The sequence below is a fragment of the Calidris pugnax genome, unplaced genomic scaffold, assembly GCF_001431845.1.
Source record: "Calidris pugnax isolate Ruff unplaced genomic scaffold, ASM143184v1 scaffold54, whole genome shotgun sequence".
Taxonomy (NCBI): Eukaryota; Metazoa; Chordata; class Aves; order Charadriiformes; family Scolopacidae; genus Calidris; species Calidris pugnax.
The window spans coordinates 4567484-4582177 of record NW_015090864.1 but is presented as its reverse complement, the minus strand read 5'-3'; positions in this window follow the sequence as shown (position 1 = coordinate 4582177).

The window sequence follows — 14694 nt, the reverse complement described above, 5'->3', positions numbered from 1 at the left end:
TAAGGAGAATCCAGGACGGGGAGCTGAAAACTGGAGTCCTAATCCTAGCTCTGGCTCCCAGCTTTGATAGGTCACATGAGGCCAGCACCCTTTCTTCAACGTGTTCTTATGAAACACAAAGCACTGGTAGACCCTGGTGCTTGCAGAAGCTCTTACAACAAAGAGAACAGCAGTAACAGTAAAGATTGTCTTGTTCTCTTACCTTCCCTACAAAAGCTGGGTTAGCACAATTTTTCTTTATATAAGGGACAATGAGGCTTGTGCAGACGATGGTTATGCAGAGCTCAGAACCAGGAAGCCACCAGAGGAAATGCTAAAGCTTGCTCTAATTCTCAGGCTCTTCCAAATGAAAGACTGAGTGACCAATTGCCAGATCCTACCATGGCATTTGCGGGTTAATACAGCCTCCAAGAATCTTTTCCCCAAATAAATTTGTTTATGTTTTTATATATATGTTTGTGTGAGTATGTTTAATCAGGAGGATGAGGATAGTTTCGAAGCCATATCACGGAAAATGTACAGTTTGTTTTGACTGGGGACCTGCCCATACATTATGTGGATCAAAACTCAGTTCAATTCAGAGGCTGGATGTCTTGGATTTAGCCTACCCCTCTGTCCATCCGTTCATCCATCCATCCATCCATCCATCCATCCATCCATCCATCCATCCATCCCCTCCTTCCTCCCTTCAACCAATGCCAGCATCCTTTATCTTTGGAACTGATGTTAAGTTTGGTAGGTTATAAGTTATGTCTCCCTCTTCCCCCTTATGTTCTGCTTTCAATTAGCTGTATATTTTGGGCTTTGAGGCTGGGAACCCTGAGGTATGATGCAGATCATGCCAAGCAGAGGGGCAGCAGGCTCTGCAGTGCTCTGAGCAGAGTGGCACACACCTCTGAAACGTTACTTTGGGTTTTCTTATTCCTTATCACTCAGCACGTTCTGCAGCAGGTATTCAGCATGGCAAGGCTTCACCTGGTGCCAAGGCTGGGGTGCCAAGCAGAGTCTACTCAGCACCCAAAACTTGCATCCCAGATTGCAAACAGCTCAGCAGTTCCCATCAGCTGTGATGGTTTTTCTGGGCCACCCACAAGACCTCAGTGCCATCCTGCATCCCAGTAGCTTGATGTCCAGGCTCTTGCCCTGCTTTTGCCACCATCCCTACCCCATCTCCATGCTGAGAGGCTCGTTGGAGGGCAGCGTCCTCTCCCACAGGTGAGAAGGGAGAAATCTCCCCCCGTGCAGCATGGGACGTTCCTCTCTTTTTCCTTGGCATAAGAAAGCTGGAGCATGGAAGGGATTTTTCCCCACAGCCTGACCTGCAAACACTTAGCAAAGTAAACAGCTTTGCTCTCTGATCCCTTCCAGAATTACAAAAAGTTAAGACTAGAGCAGCATGTGTAACAGATTTCAGCTCCATCCCGCAGCTTTATCCCAAAACAAGTCTTTGCCTTTTAATTTTACCATTTGCTTCTGAGCCTTACATGATGCTGCCGTTTTTCCTTTGTTTTTAAACAAGCCAAAAACAGTGGATAAAAATGTTGAGCTGCTTCTCAAACACGCACCATGCGCACACTGAGCACTGGGACATGTCCATGAGAAACTCTCCTCCATTCAACAAACAGCCCACAAGACAAAATAAACCACCGGCGCATCCCGTGATCAAGACCACATTACGGGAATCCAGTGTTTTGATCTTTTCTGTGGCAGGACTCAAGGCTCCGAGGCTGCCAGCTTTTGGGCTTTTTTCCATTGCTTAGACCCTGGAATCTTCGCTTTCATTTTTTGAAAAAAAAAGCTGTCAAGCCCTTGCAACTGGGGAGAAAAACTTAAAAGGCTTAACATACAAGTTTTCTAATCTTTAAACCAACATTGTAATTTGGAGAAGACCAATGACTCATTTTTGAATTTCCAAGGTTAAAATATCAGTACTGTTGTTAATCAGTCATATTAATATCACCATTCAACAGCGAGTTTAATGAGGATGGTAATGAGCTGCTCGCTGTCCACAATCCACAAATCACAACCATAATGGGTCTTTCCTTCAACCTTATGATGATACCATAAAATGCCTTAAGGAAAGTTGGTAGCAACTCTCATCTGCACCACTTAAAGTAAACAAATGTCAGAAATTGTGACATTTTGATATCCTGGGTTCTATGTCTTGACCCAAGACTTGGATCAGGCATAAGAGGTATTGAGAATATGGCCTGATGCCACTAAGCCCTAACTTCTGCTGGTCCCAGAGTCCAACAGCTCCTGAAGCTCCCGTTCCCATCCCTGGAGTTCACATTCAGGGAATTCTGAAAAGAAAACCTTGCCAAACGAGTCTGGGAAACACAAGGTTTCTCTTTGTAGCAGCCCAGGCTGAATTTCCCTCTCCTTTCCATGGCTGTCTGCAGTGCTTCAGGAAGGCTAGATATGAGCTAAACAATGTCTGAGTGGTTTGAAATATTTCAAATGACTAATTTCCACCATCTCCCCCCCTCTCCCTGGTGGAAAAGAAACCTTAAACCACTACATTTCTTCTCAAAACTTGTCATGAAAAATTCATTCTGTTTTTTGGCTGCCTATAAAACCACCGGAATAAAATTGGTGTTTCTCTTATTGCTATTGGTATATGAAGCATAGCTGCTTTCTAACAGCCTCTTTGAACCGAGGGAAAGGTCTAGTTTTCTTTAGTCAGGAGACAACTTCAGGACTCCCCATTTATGGGATGATCTGGTTAAAACTTTGCAAAAGGGAACCCAGAGAATTTCCCCGTAGTCTTATTTTGGTTTTTCCTAAGTGGGAAGTGCACAAGTCCCACATTCTCTATTAATCATTTGAGGAACCACAAGAGAAAGAAAAAAATGTCAACATGAGTTCCTCTTCCCTCACAAGCTGGCTTGAAGGTGGTTGTGGTTGGAGAGAGGGGAGCAAAAAAGAAGGAAAAATTACACAGCAAGGTGATTTAATAGAAATCCCAAACCAAAAGCTTGTTCATAAAGTCTGTCCTGGCAGTGGGGGTAGGTGCCCAGGCAGACCCTTCACCTGATGGTGAAACCACAGTACAGGATGTATTTAGTACTGGCCTATTGTTGGAGGTTAAAAATAGGAGATGGATGCTTCAGTGCTCCTCATGGGGCAGGGGGAGATCATTCCTCTGTGTGCATGTGGAGGGATGGAGGGAAGGAAGCATGAAGGGATGGAGGGATGGAAGCATGGAGGAGTGGAGGGATGGAGGAGTGGAGGGGTGAAGGGGTGGAGGGATAGAGGGGTGGAAAGGTGGAGGGATGGTGGGGTGGAGGGAGGGAGGAGTGAAGATGTGGAGGGGGAGCTACGTACCCTTGCTCCTAAACGACAACCTAACAGTGACCCACACCCCATAGTGTCCTGTCCCACCGCCCTCCCTTCTCACCTTCCTCACCCCAAAATTCACATCTCTCAACCCTCTTCCCCTAAAACCTTTCCCATCCTGTATCTTCCCCAGGCTGGACCTGTCCAATCCAAGCTCACTCACCTCAGTTGCTGCAGCCCCCTTTCCCCCTCTTCCCACCTCATTTCCCATTTTCCCCACAACCAGAGTAAATGAAAAAAGTGCTCGGGCAAGAGGGGAGGGGAAGACATGGAGGTGGGGGAAAAAAACAGTCACATGTCAGCCTGACGCTTGCACTTTGAAAAATGTAAAACTCCCCTACCCTGAACATCAATGGAAATATCATTTATGCTGGACACTAATGAAGGTGATCTCTTGTCTGGGATGGAAGCCGAACTGGGGAGATGGGAGGAGTGACCCACACCATTTGCAGAAGGGATGCCCTGTAACCATGGCTCAGACGGGGCATGCCACACACTTGATTGAAGTGCCTGTGCTGGAGTGACCTACATAGTGAGCAAACGTGACGCCGCACTGCTGGATCAATACCTGTCAGGTCACATTACCTGTTATTGATGAACATGGCTCTTAATCCCGACATATTGTATTTGCAGAACTTCCTGGTCTCCCCAGGGCTGTCTGGGATGGAGTTCTGCCTGGCTGAAACTTCTTTAAGGGAGAGAAGCTTCATGGAGGAAAGGTCTTTTGTGCGTAGGGTGCATGTAGTTTGTTGCTGCTGGTCTGCTCTTGGGGTTTCCATGCTCCCCCAAAGGTAAGTTTTAGGAGATGACTTAAAATCTGCTTTACAGGCCACAGATCCTAATTTAGCCATGTAATATCATACAATCATAGAATGATTTAGGTTGGAAGAGACCTAAAAGATCATCCAGTTCCAATCCCCTGTCATGGGCAGGGACACCTCCCACTAGACCAGGTTGCTCAAAGCCCTATCAAGCCTGGCCTTGGGTACCTCCAATGATGGGGGATCCACAACTTCTTTGGGCAACCTGTTCCAGTGTCTCACCACCCCCATAGTGAAAAATTTCTTCCCAATATCTAATTTAAATCTACCCTAAACCTAAATCTAATATGAGCACTTAACTAGAGAACCAACTGTAAGCATGGTCACCACAGGCCCTCCTTGCAGCCCATGCAAGGGAAGAAACCCCTCCTCAGGAGCTGAGGAGGCTGTGAGTCTGCAGGGACCTGTCTCCTTCCACAGCCACCGATGTTCACCAGGATGCTGGACTCTTTATGGAGATGCTTGTAGCCAAGTGGGATGGAACTGTGGCACTGGCATGTGGGAGGACTGGCGGGGTGAGGAGACAAGGGACAGCAATCAGAGTCATGCTGTCAGTGTGATCTGGTGCTCTGGGCTGTGTTGAGCTGGTTCCTCCTGTCCAAGGACTTTCCTTCTGCTCTCACATCCCACATGAACACACTTCAGGTAGAATTCAAGCACACAACCCCACACTGCAGCCTTTGTTACCCCACAGCCCCACTCCTCTTCCCCTCCCTGACAAGGAACGGGGCCATCCTTGCAGGCTGCTCAGGGACTTTCTTATCTGGACATCATTGTGCAGGGGAGCTTGCTCTGTAGCTAAGCAGGGTTTGCTTCCAGGCTAAGAAAAGCCCCAATAAAAGAGATTTGACATCGGCTTGAGGTCCTGACTAGGAGGAGCGTGTGTTTGTGTGCATGGGATGCATTTTCTGCTGTGCCCTTGTGTCCTCCATGGGATCCTGGCAAACCCAGCACTTCCCACACCCAGGGTTCACCCTTTAACCTGCAGACAGGCAGAGTCCTCCTTGACACCGGTGGGATCTTTGCAGAACAGGCTTTTTTTTTACCTTTGTTTTGTAGCAGAGGTGGGTTGTCTTCGCCTCCTGATGAGGGAAGGGAGACAAACCCTGCAGGTGGGAGACTCTGCCCCAGCAGTTAAAGCCTGGCCAGGTTCCTCTTGCAGCTGGCTTGAAAGAGCCCCCAGTCACCATCTGTTCTCAGGAACAAAACTGTTGTGGTTTCAAAACACATGCACTGACATTAAAAAGGCACACGCAGAAAAATCCCACCCAAACGCCTTCATAAAAAGAAGTGGCAGCAGCAGCCTTGCTAAACGCGCTGCTGCACTCAGGCTGATTAATGTTACTGAGTCTAATTGGTTGCCACTGCTTCCACCCAAAAGTCTTGTTTTGGTTTGGGCAACTGCTCGTCATGTAAAGTTTGTTTGTGACAGGACTCGTAGGAGTCCCATTGGGAGCGCTGAATTCAAGGGAAGAGAGCAGGTGACAGTGGAAATCGGGTGGTGGGAAGATTTTGGTGACTTGTAGCCCACGTATTTGCGTGTGCAAAAACCAGCCACGACCTGGATGGACTCCAGATGGCTCGTCCGTGTGTCACAAGCCCTGTGGTGTGTCTGCTTAAGGAAGTCAGGTTTCATTTGGATAATAAAGGACCTGTGCTTCTAGCACAGGAAGAGATGGATTTAATCTCCCTGGCTGCTGTAAAGTGGCCACCATGTGCGGCTGTGGGGCCTCAGATGAACCAGATCCACTTTCTCCACGGAGGAAGCTGAAGGGAAGCGCTCACTGAAATACCCCTGCTGAAATGCCCTCCTTCCTTGCTGAGCTTTCTGCTCAGGGCTCTGGTCCAGAGCAGCTGTGTGCTGAGCACCTCCAACTGCTACAGGGCACCATGACTTTACTTGTGTACCCTGGAAAAGTCTATTAGCTGGGCTATATATTTAGCTAGTGTCCATAAAGCCATTAGGCTGCTGTTTTGCATGTGAACCGCTGCCAGATGAGAGGAGGAGAGCTCAAAGGGTTGGCCCCGGGCAATGGTGAAGCCAGGCTGAAGCTGTGAGAGCAACAATGTGAGCCACCAATGCACCATAGGTCCAGGTTCAGAGAGGGGAATCAAAGCCATCCCTTTAGCTGGCTGTTCTGCTTTGATTCATTCATTCCGAGCAGCACAGATGGAGAAGGAACAAGGGACAGTGATTGGGGCTCTCGAGAAAGCTCAGATGGGAAGTGTTCGTCCCTCTGCTCATCTGCTCCCTCTGTCCAGCTGTTGTTCCAGCAATGCCAGGAGGAGTCATACCAAGGGCTCCTATCTGCTCAGTACAGCTCCATCCATCACCAGGCAGGGGAAATGTAAAAGCTTTCTGTAACTATACGGTGCTAAAAACACCAAAGGGAAGGTGGGATGGGGTTAGACTGGTTTTGCTGGAGTGCCCTGTGTGTAAGAGGGGAAATTAAAGGAAAAAGCTGAATCAGAAACTCAAGGGAACTTTACGAATGGCAAAAGTTGTTAGAATGATTTCTGTTTCACCATGAGAAGGCTTTCTCTTCCCCCACATCTCCAAAAGCATTAGGCAGACTGTGTGGATGGGCTTGTGTGTGTGAGATCCACACCACACACTTGCCCTCCAGAGTTTCCCTTCTCATATTTAAAATGGGCAGAACTCCAGATTTTAAGGTGTGAAGAAACCCCAGAGCGTGATGCTGATGTGACACCTGAGTTAGGGGAGAGCCAAGCGAACTCCTGCATTTGTTCTCCGGGTCCTTCCTCTGTCATCCCGGCCACAGGAGGGGCTGTCTGCTACCCAAAAAAACAGAGACAACTCGGAGTGGGCACTGTCAGACAGTGACATCCACATCAGGAAGCCACCACGGTGGCAAGGCAGGTCTGACCTGGGGCATCAGGAGCTTTCTCTGCAGCTGTGATGGGAGGAGTCTGGGGGGAAATCACCCTTTCATTCCAGCTCTGTACAAAAATTATGCAGGTTCTTCATTAAAAATCTTGCCAAGTATATGCTACTGACAGATGAAGAGGTAAAAATGCAACAGCCAGCTCCTCTTGACCTCTGGAGAAATTCCCGCTCTGTGTTGCTGCTACAGGTCGGGTTTTGTCTTTACAAGTAGACTTTTCTGTTTCGGATGGGACTCATCCAAGTACTCACAGCTGTGGGTCACTTCAGGTCTACAGCTGCACTTTGCCTCTCAAGACTATCTCTATCTGCTTTAATTTATGGTTTGGGGTTTGGGGAACCCAAACCCGGTGCTGGGGACAAGAAGGAAGGAGTGTAGTTACTCAAGGGTTGTTTTAACTTGTGGAAGGTCTGAAACTCAGTGGAGGGGAAGCAGCTCAGCAGCTTGAGCCTAGAGATCTTGACAAGGCTAAACTGGCTGAGGATGTCTCACTTTGGGTGTCCTAGTGCTCTAGAAACCCTCCTTAGGCCACAGTTAACCAAGCAAACACCAATGCCTGACTCTGCTCCTTGCACTGACACCACTCCTCAGATCTCAAACGAGCAGCTTCTCCCCAAGGCCTGACCCAACCCTCCTGAGGTCACTCCAAAGCCTTCCATTCTGCCTTTTCCATCTGGCTTCAGCCCAGGTGTCTTCACTGGGCTTCACCACAGCGGGGTGCGTTAATGTGCCAGGCAGCTGGGAGACTTCTCTCCTGCAGGTCAAGGTAGCAGGACAAAGTGAAGCCCATCATGCCCTGATAGCTCCTGGGTATTTCACAGGGGTTCTGGCATGTATCCTGGGGGTCAGGCTGCTGGTCAGGACCAACAAGATGCTCGTCTCCTGCTGGGTTACGGCAGCACTTTGCACGCTCCCCATGACACCTCTGGACACGTGCCTGGTCCCTCACCACCTCCGAGCAGCATCCAGGAGAGGTGCAGAAGCCCATGCCTGCCTGCAACCATTTACACGGAGGTTGAAAACACATCACAACTTCATGTTAATTTGGCTTACCTTCAGGATGAGGCCAGGTAAAACCCCTTTGGGCTAGGGGACAGGGTCAGGGACTCTTTTCCTGCAAGGGGAGGAAGGAAGGAGTTATCCAAACTCACATACGTGCTGCATCCCAAATCCTCTCCTGCCTTCCCTTGCATTTTAGTCCTTCCCTTGGCAACGCACAGCTCCCTTCTGGCACTGATGCCAGGGAGTATGGAGGGCAAGGCAGAAGTGGCAACCACAGGCTTGGGCAGTGCTTCACTTAGTCCCCAGAAACTCTAACATCCACCAGCTTTTGTCTGAAGCCAGGGTGTGTTGGGAGGTCACCTGTAGTCAATGCTCCCCAGGAACAGCCTTTGCCTGGGTCCATGAGAGCACGCAGGGTTGTTTGCAGGCTGCAGGCTGCAGTTTGCACCCCATCTGCAGGGCGGGCTCTGGGCAGTAGTAGGAAGCCATCCCAAGAAGGGAAAGCAGACCCGTTAGCTGGATCCAGGGAAATACCCACAGAGTGCCTTCAGGAATAAAAATTCTCACCAAAATCCCTTCCTCCTCCTGGAGGACAAGTCATTTTAACCCTGGGGCTCAAAGACATTCTGGGATGATGCTAAGCCCTAGGCAGACCTTGAAACTGGTGGATATTATTCCTGGAATCCACCAGCAAGCCTCAATGTGATTTTAAATCATATCTGGCTCCGAGATTCATTACTAAAGCACTTTTGGGAAGGGGAGGGGTTTTGTTTGTTGTTTTTTTTCCTGCTACAGCCCAGGTGATATCCCAGCTAGGCATGGTGCTCCCCTGTCTGCAAAATGATCGTACGGGTGCATTTGCAGGGGGATTCCTCCCACGTCAAAAGGTGGATACACTACCAGCCTGAGATGTCCCTCCAACCCTCTTCCTTGATCCAAGGGACACTGAGATCCAAATGCCAGTCACCGGCCATGACACCTCCATCCCCAGGCAGAGGAGGAGCCTGGGCTTTGGTGCTTGCTCACTACATGTTGAGGGGCAGCACCACAGCTCAGGTGTGCTTATACCTTATACACTTTCATATATATACATATTTAAAAGAATACTTAGCAATATTCTCATAAGTATACTGACAGCAGTAGCGAGAGACTGCATGCCACACATACTGTTGTGCACATCACATACATATCTATTTACTTAAGGTAAATTCAGAGGAGGAGAGAGAAAGAGAGAAAACTTTGGTCCAGAGATGGACAAAATCCAGTCAAAATCTGAGAGTAGCCAGGAAAAGCAGAGGGAAAGAGCTAAGCCTGCCCAAACCTTCTTCTTCCATTGCACTGCTCACTAAACCTTTCACTTTAAGTGCTGCCTTCATGCTCAGTGCAGCACTTCAAAAAAAATGCATCTGTGAGTTAGGACGAAGGCTCAAAATTTCCTTTGATGGTTACAGGAGCAGGCAGAGGAGAAAAAGCCTTTCAGAGAAGCTGGGATGGAGGTATCTGGGTTGCGAGGGAACGTGTCCGTGTATTTGCAGATGCTGGATGAGGCTGTGGAAGTGCCGGCTCGGGTTGGTTGAGGTCACTTCAGCTCCAATCAGCGCCTCCAACTTGCAGCCGAGCTCCAGAAGCCAAAGGCACAAGTGCCATTCTCCTGGCAGTGCTCAGAAGAGATGTCTCAGTTGGAGCTGGACTCAAGGAGCGAACCTCCACGTGAGCATTTTCTTCGTGGCTCTGAAATGAAAGGAGAAAGCAAAACACCCCAGGCTGAAAGACACCACAAGAGCTTTGCCTTGGGCCAGGGACCAAAAGAGGCCTCACCCTCCTGGAAGATGTTACCCAAATAATGTGACAGAATATATGGAAAGCCAAGGTCACTGTATTTTTCCTTCCAGAACAATCTTTTACTCCTCTGGATGGTAACCAAAGACTTGGTGAGGGCTGTGTGAGGTCTCTGCTCTGCCACAGACCACCTATGTGAATGCAGTGAAGGTATTTATTTAGCTCTTCCACACTTCATTCCCTCTGTCTATAAATCAGAGTAGAAATAACACATCCCTATGCTACGAGGTTGTTGTGAGGATAAAAGGGTTAAAAGGCAGGTTGTCTTAAAGAGTGCTTTATAAAGTGCTGTGGAAAAGTGAGCTTTGCCAAAGTTGGAGTTTTCCAATTGGGGGATTCTCAAATTCAGGCTGGACCTCGGTCTCTTGAAGGTGTGGCTGGTGGAGACTCAGGGTCCTGTTGGTGGCAGCTCTCCAGCCCAGGGCTGAGCCCCTCTGACAGGATGCTCAGCAAGCAGAGGGGGTAGCAGCCCCCCCAGCTCTCAAGGTCCCTCTCAGATGGAGAGCAGCAGTGAGACAAGCCCATCGTCGTTGCCCTCAGGAGTCTCATGGCCAAAGCTGGGCAATCTTGTGTCCTGCTGTAAATAGAGTCACAGCCAGGTTATATTATCCTAAAAGATCTGCTCAACAACCCCAGCCTTTGTGGGGTGAAAAAAGGCAACCTCAAGGCCCTGTTCATTTCCTGCATTTCCCTCTCTTTTAGATCAATCACAAGGATGCTCTGGATTTCAAACCTTGTAGGCTTCCGGGCTTCTCATCAAGGGGTTTGGAGGCAGAGCTGTCTCTCATTAGCAAGGCTGTTTGCATAAAAATAGGAGCATCGGGTTTGATTCCTGAAGCTGGGAGCTGCTCTCATGAATATCCCAACACCCTCAGCTCCCATCAGGGCACTCAGTCTCTCTGGGGGTTGAGCCCTCCGAGCTCCTTGCAACTCTATACAGGCATTTTGGGTGGGAAAGGGGGAGGCTGTATGGGAAAGAAGCAGCGGGGCAATTCTAAGAGGCAGGAGGTAACGACCCATGTTGGGAAGCAGCCAAGAGAACAGAAATAGCATATGGAAAAGGCTCTTTGAATGCAATGTATGTTGCTGATTCTTAGGAATTATCAGCAACACCTCTTTACATGCTGCATTTTTTAGCACAAATTGAGAATAAAACATCCTCTCTGCTGAGACAGCAGAGTCCACATTTCCTTTCCTTCACAGACAGCTTTTATCGGTGTCACAGGTATATTGTATGATACTGTCCCACTTCCTTTGTCTGGGATAAATGCCACAATCCTCTTTTCAGCAGTGGGGAAACTGAGGAACAGGCAGTTCAGCTACCTTGCCCTTGGCCATAGACCTTGTCAGTGACAGAGCTGAGACGAAGGCTCAGGAGTTACATGTACTGCTGCAGCTTTATTCCTGTGCTGTGTCAGAAAATATTATCTCTCACTTTGATGCATCCAGATTTTCTTGACATAAATTGCTGAAATCGCTGAGAGAGGCATTTATTTCAAAGTTCAGCACATTATACGTAGGGAGAGAGAAGTTGAGTAACTGGAAAAATCAACTTGGAGTTGCATCACCGGGAGCCAGAGTGTTTGTTTAGTCCTTTGTGAGATGAAGCAAGCTCCAGTTTGGCCTCATCCAGGCATGATTAGTCAAGAGATAAGGAAAGGTTTCTGGACGGGTCCCTGATACTGAGCAATGTCAGACATGGATCTATTTTGTAAAGGAGAAGGAGGAGGGGGAATAATAGTCTCCTCTCCGTCTGACCTAGCAGACAGTCATATTGGCTCTATGACACAGCTTTCACAATGACCAGTCCCTCCCACGAGCTGTGTTGCTCCATTTCCCCCCATTTCCATCCTTCTCCAACCTACAATTGCAGTAAATTATAAACGGAGGGGGCTTTGCAATAAAAACCCAGCCCAATAAGATCAAAGGCAACTTTTATCTCTCATTTTCTTTGGGGTCCAAAACTCACAAGAGCACAGCTGCTGGCCTGAGGTTGCAGCTGTATTGCTCCCAGATGATAAAATAGCCACGGCTTCAAGGTCCTCTGGGTTACCTTAAGCCAGGATGCTCACCTCCCTCCAACTCAAGCAAAGCTGTTCACTAAACTGTCCGTGCACCGTCCCTGTCTCCTGTCCCAGCATGAGATGATGTAGGAGAGCAAAACACAAGGAAATTCTCCAAGACTGGTGATTTTTGCCTGCTGTCCCACAGTGACAGCTGACCTTGCTGGTATTTCTGACTTCACTTCGTTTCACATCTCACATCGTGCCACCCAATGTATTCTGCACCAGCCAGGGCAAATCTTGGTTGGCCTTTAAATCACTTTTGGCCTTTAAAGAAAGACCCACAGTGTAAATGCAGAGTGAAAATCCTGCTTTGAGGTCTGGAGTTTTAGGGCCTTTTCTTCAAACGTTGTGATTTTTTTGGTGTCCAATTTAGCTTCTTATCCATCCTATATCTGGCCTGAGCCTTGCTCAGGTCTGTGAAAGAGATTTCATCTTGGTGCATTTAGAACAGTTCTAAGCAAGACCTGATCTGTCCTTGTCAAAAATCTACAGTGCTGGGATTTAAATTCATCTCAGAAAAATACAGTAAAAGAAAAAAGTTACCACCTGCCATCTCTTTGGGGATAAAAACCAGAAGGGGCAGAGTTTTGGCTACCAGGAGTCAAAGTGAGAAGTGCTGCTCAGGTCTATTTAGCCTTTTTTCAGCCTGCAGCTTTGGCTGGGGAAATGAGTGGACTTGGCGGTGCCACTGAAACCACGCTCAGAAGAAAGAGTCCAAGAAGAAAATAAATTAAAACCCAAGTGGTCTTGTGCATGGCTGCTGGAGGCTGCTTTGCTCTGGCTCAGTGCATCGTTGCTGAGCTCTAACACCAATGCCTACCCTCCTGCCCTTGCACCTCCCTCAAATCCTCATCAGCCTCATCAGCCTCATCAGCCCAGCCACTCTGTCAGACCCTTGGAGGGCTGATGATTGCACAGGCTCCATGTCCTCAGGAAACCAAGATAAAAACAATTCAACTCTCAGAGAAAGCCTGACATTTAAGAAAGAAGAAAGTGCAGATCAGACCGGCCAAAACCCACAACTCCTTCAATCTGTTTCAGGCATTTCTAACACGGCACTTTTCTTCTCTGAACTCTGGCTTCAGAGCCATGAATTTTCCTCCTTGCCTCAGGTCTGGACAGCAGTTTTTGGGTTTCAGGGTGGCTGTATGATGAAACTGTCACCAGATATCCAACCAGTGCCCTGGGGTAGCAAGTGGACATGCATATGAAACAAGACCAGTTGCTGGTAGTCCTTGCCCTCTCTTTGGAATCTCACAAGAGGAGACTTGGAAGATGCCAAAGCAACAGGGCTTTGGGTTCTTGGCTCTCATGTAGGCAAAACCAGCTCATTTTATTTTGCCTGACTTCCTAGCACTTGTTTAAATATGCCCATGTCAGAAGGGGAAGGGAAACATCTTGCCTTCCCGGAAAAATTGTTGCACTGACTTCTTCCTCCTTCCTTGCACCACTGGCATTTCTTAGCAGCAATCTCCTCTTATGGTAAGACAGAGACATTGGTGGCTCTGGTCACTTTCCTCTCAGCAAAAAGCGGGCTTTTGTGAAATGACAAGGGCTGATATGGTTTTGAGGTTGTTCCCTCTTAGGCACAGACACCTTCTTCTCATGCAGCACCTTGCATGTTGGGAGGTCCATGGAGGGAGCTAATCCTTATTAGCCTCGAATGAAAAAGAAATGTGAATTCAAAGAGCAACAAACATTGCAGTGAACTTGTTCTGGGCTTTCTGAAGCAGTTGCTTGTCCGTTGCTCACTGCCTAAGGGAAGGCTGCAGGGACACAAGGTGAAATCACAGCTCCTTGCTGGCTGTGCAGCATTGGTGAGTCCCTCCTCCCAGCCCTCTGCTTGCAGAAGCACTTGCCTCCATCTCAGCTCCTGGGGGACATGTGAAACACCTCCAGGCTCTCCTTGGTCCCAAAACTCACCTTCCAGGTAAAAGGATGCTCCAGGCAACTCAAAACATTGTATTATTTCTAAATTAATTAACTAATAAATCTATCAATCAATTAAACACAAATATTACCCGCCACACAGTGAGGGGAACCAACCCAATGTGAATGGAGATTGTTCAATGAGGACAAGGGATTTTTTATGAAAAGGAATCTGTGGGTGTGATTTGTTTCTCCTCTTGACCTTGGGAGACCTTTACCTACATTTATTTCTCAGACCTGAATTAGTACCGTAATAACACAGGGCTGGAAAATTATACTTAAACCTCCCAGCTATTTCTGGGTTACAGAGGCTCTTTCTTTTTTTCAGTCTAACCTAGTTTTCCAGTGGAACATTCCCAGCCTCTACAAAGAGACATCCCAGTTTTTCTCCCTATATAATTATATAAAGTCTGGCCTATATTCGTGCCCTTTCACTCAGTCGCCTTTAATGTCAGCGAGGGATGCTGCTCCCTTTGGAGAGGTAAAGAGCAGGAGGAAAGATTGACACTTCACCCCTGCTTCTGCCCTGAAAATGGGCTGGATAAAAGTTGTCACCACAGCCTCTGAAGACTCTTATTAGTGAGTGATTGACTGTGATTCACTCGCCGAAGTCAAACTGTGTCCCATCACCACAAGGGTTCCATGGCTGTAAATGTGAAAGAACCCTCACTGCTCCATGGGATGGGGTGAAGATCTGGAGAATGTCCTTGAGAGACACAGTGGTGCCGTCGTGACTTTTCTCTCCACTGCACAGACAGGGATGGGGCTGATGAGTAAAGCTAAAAACCTCAG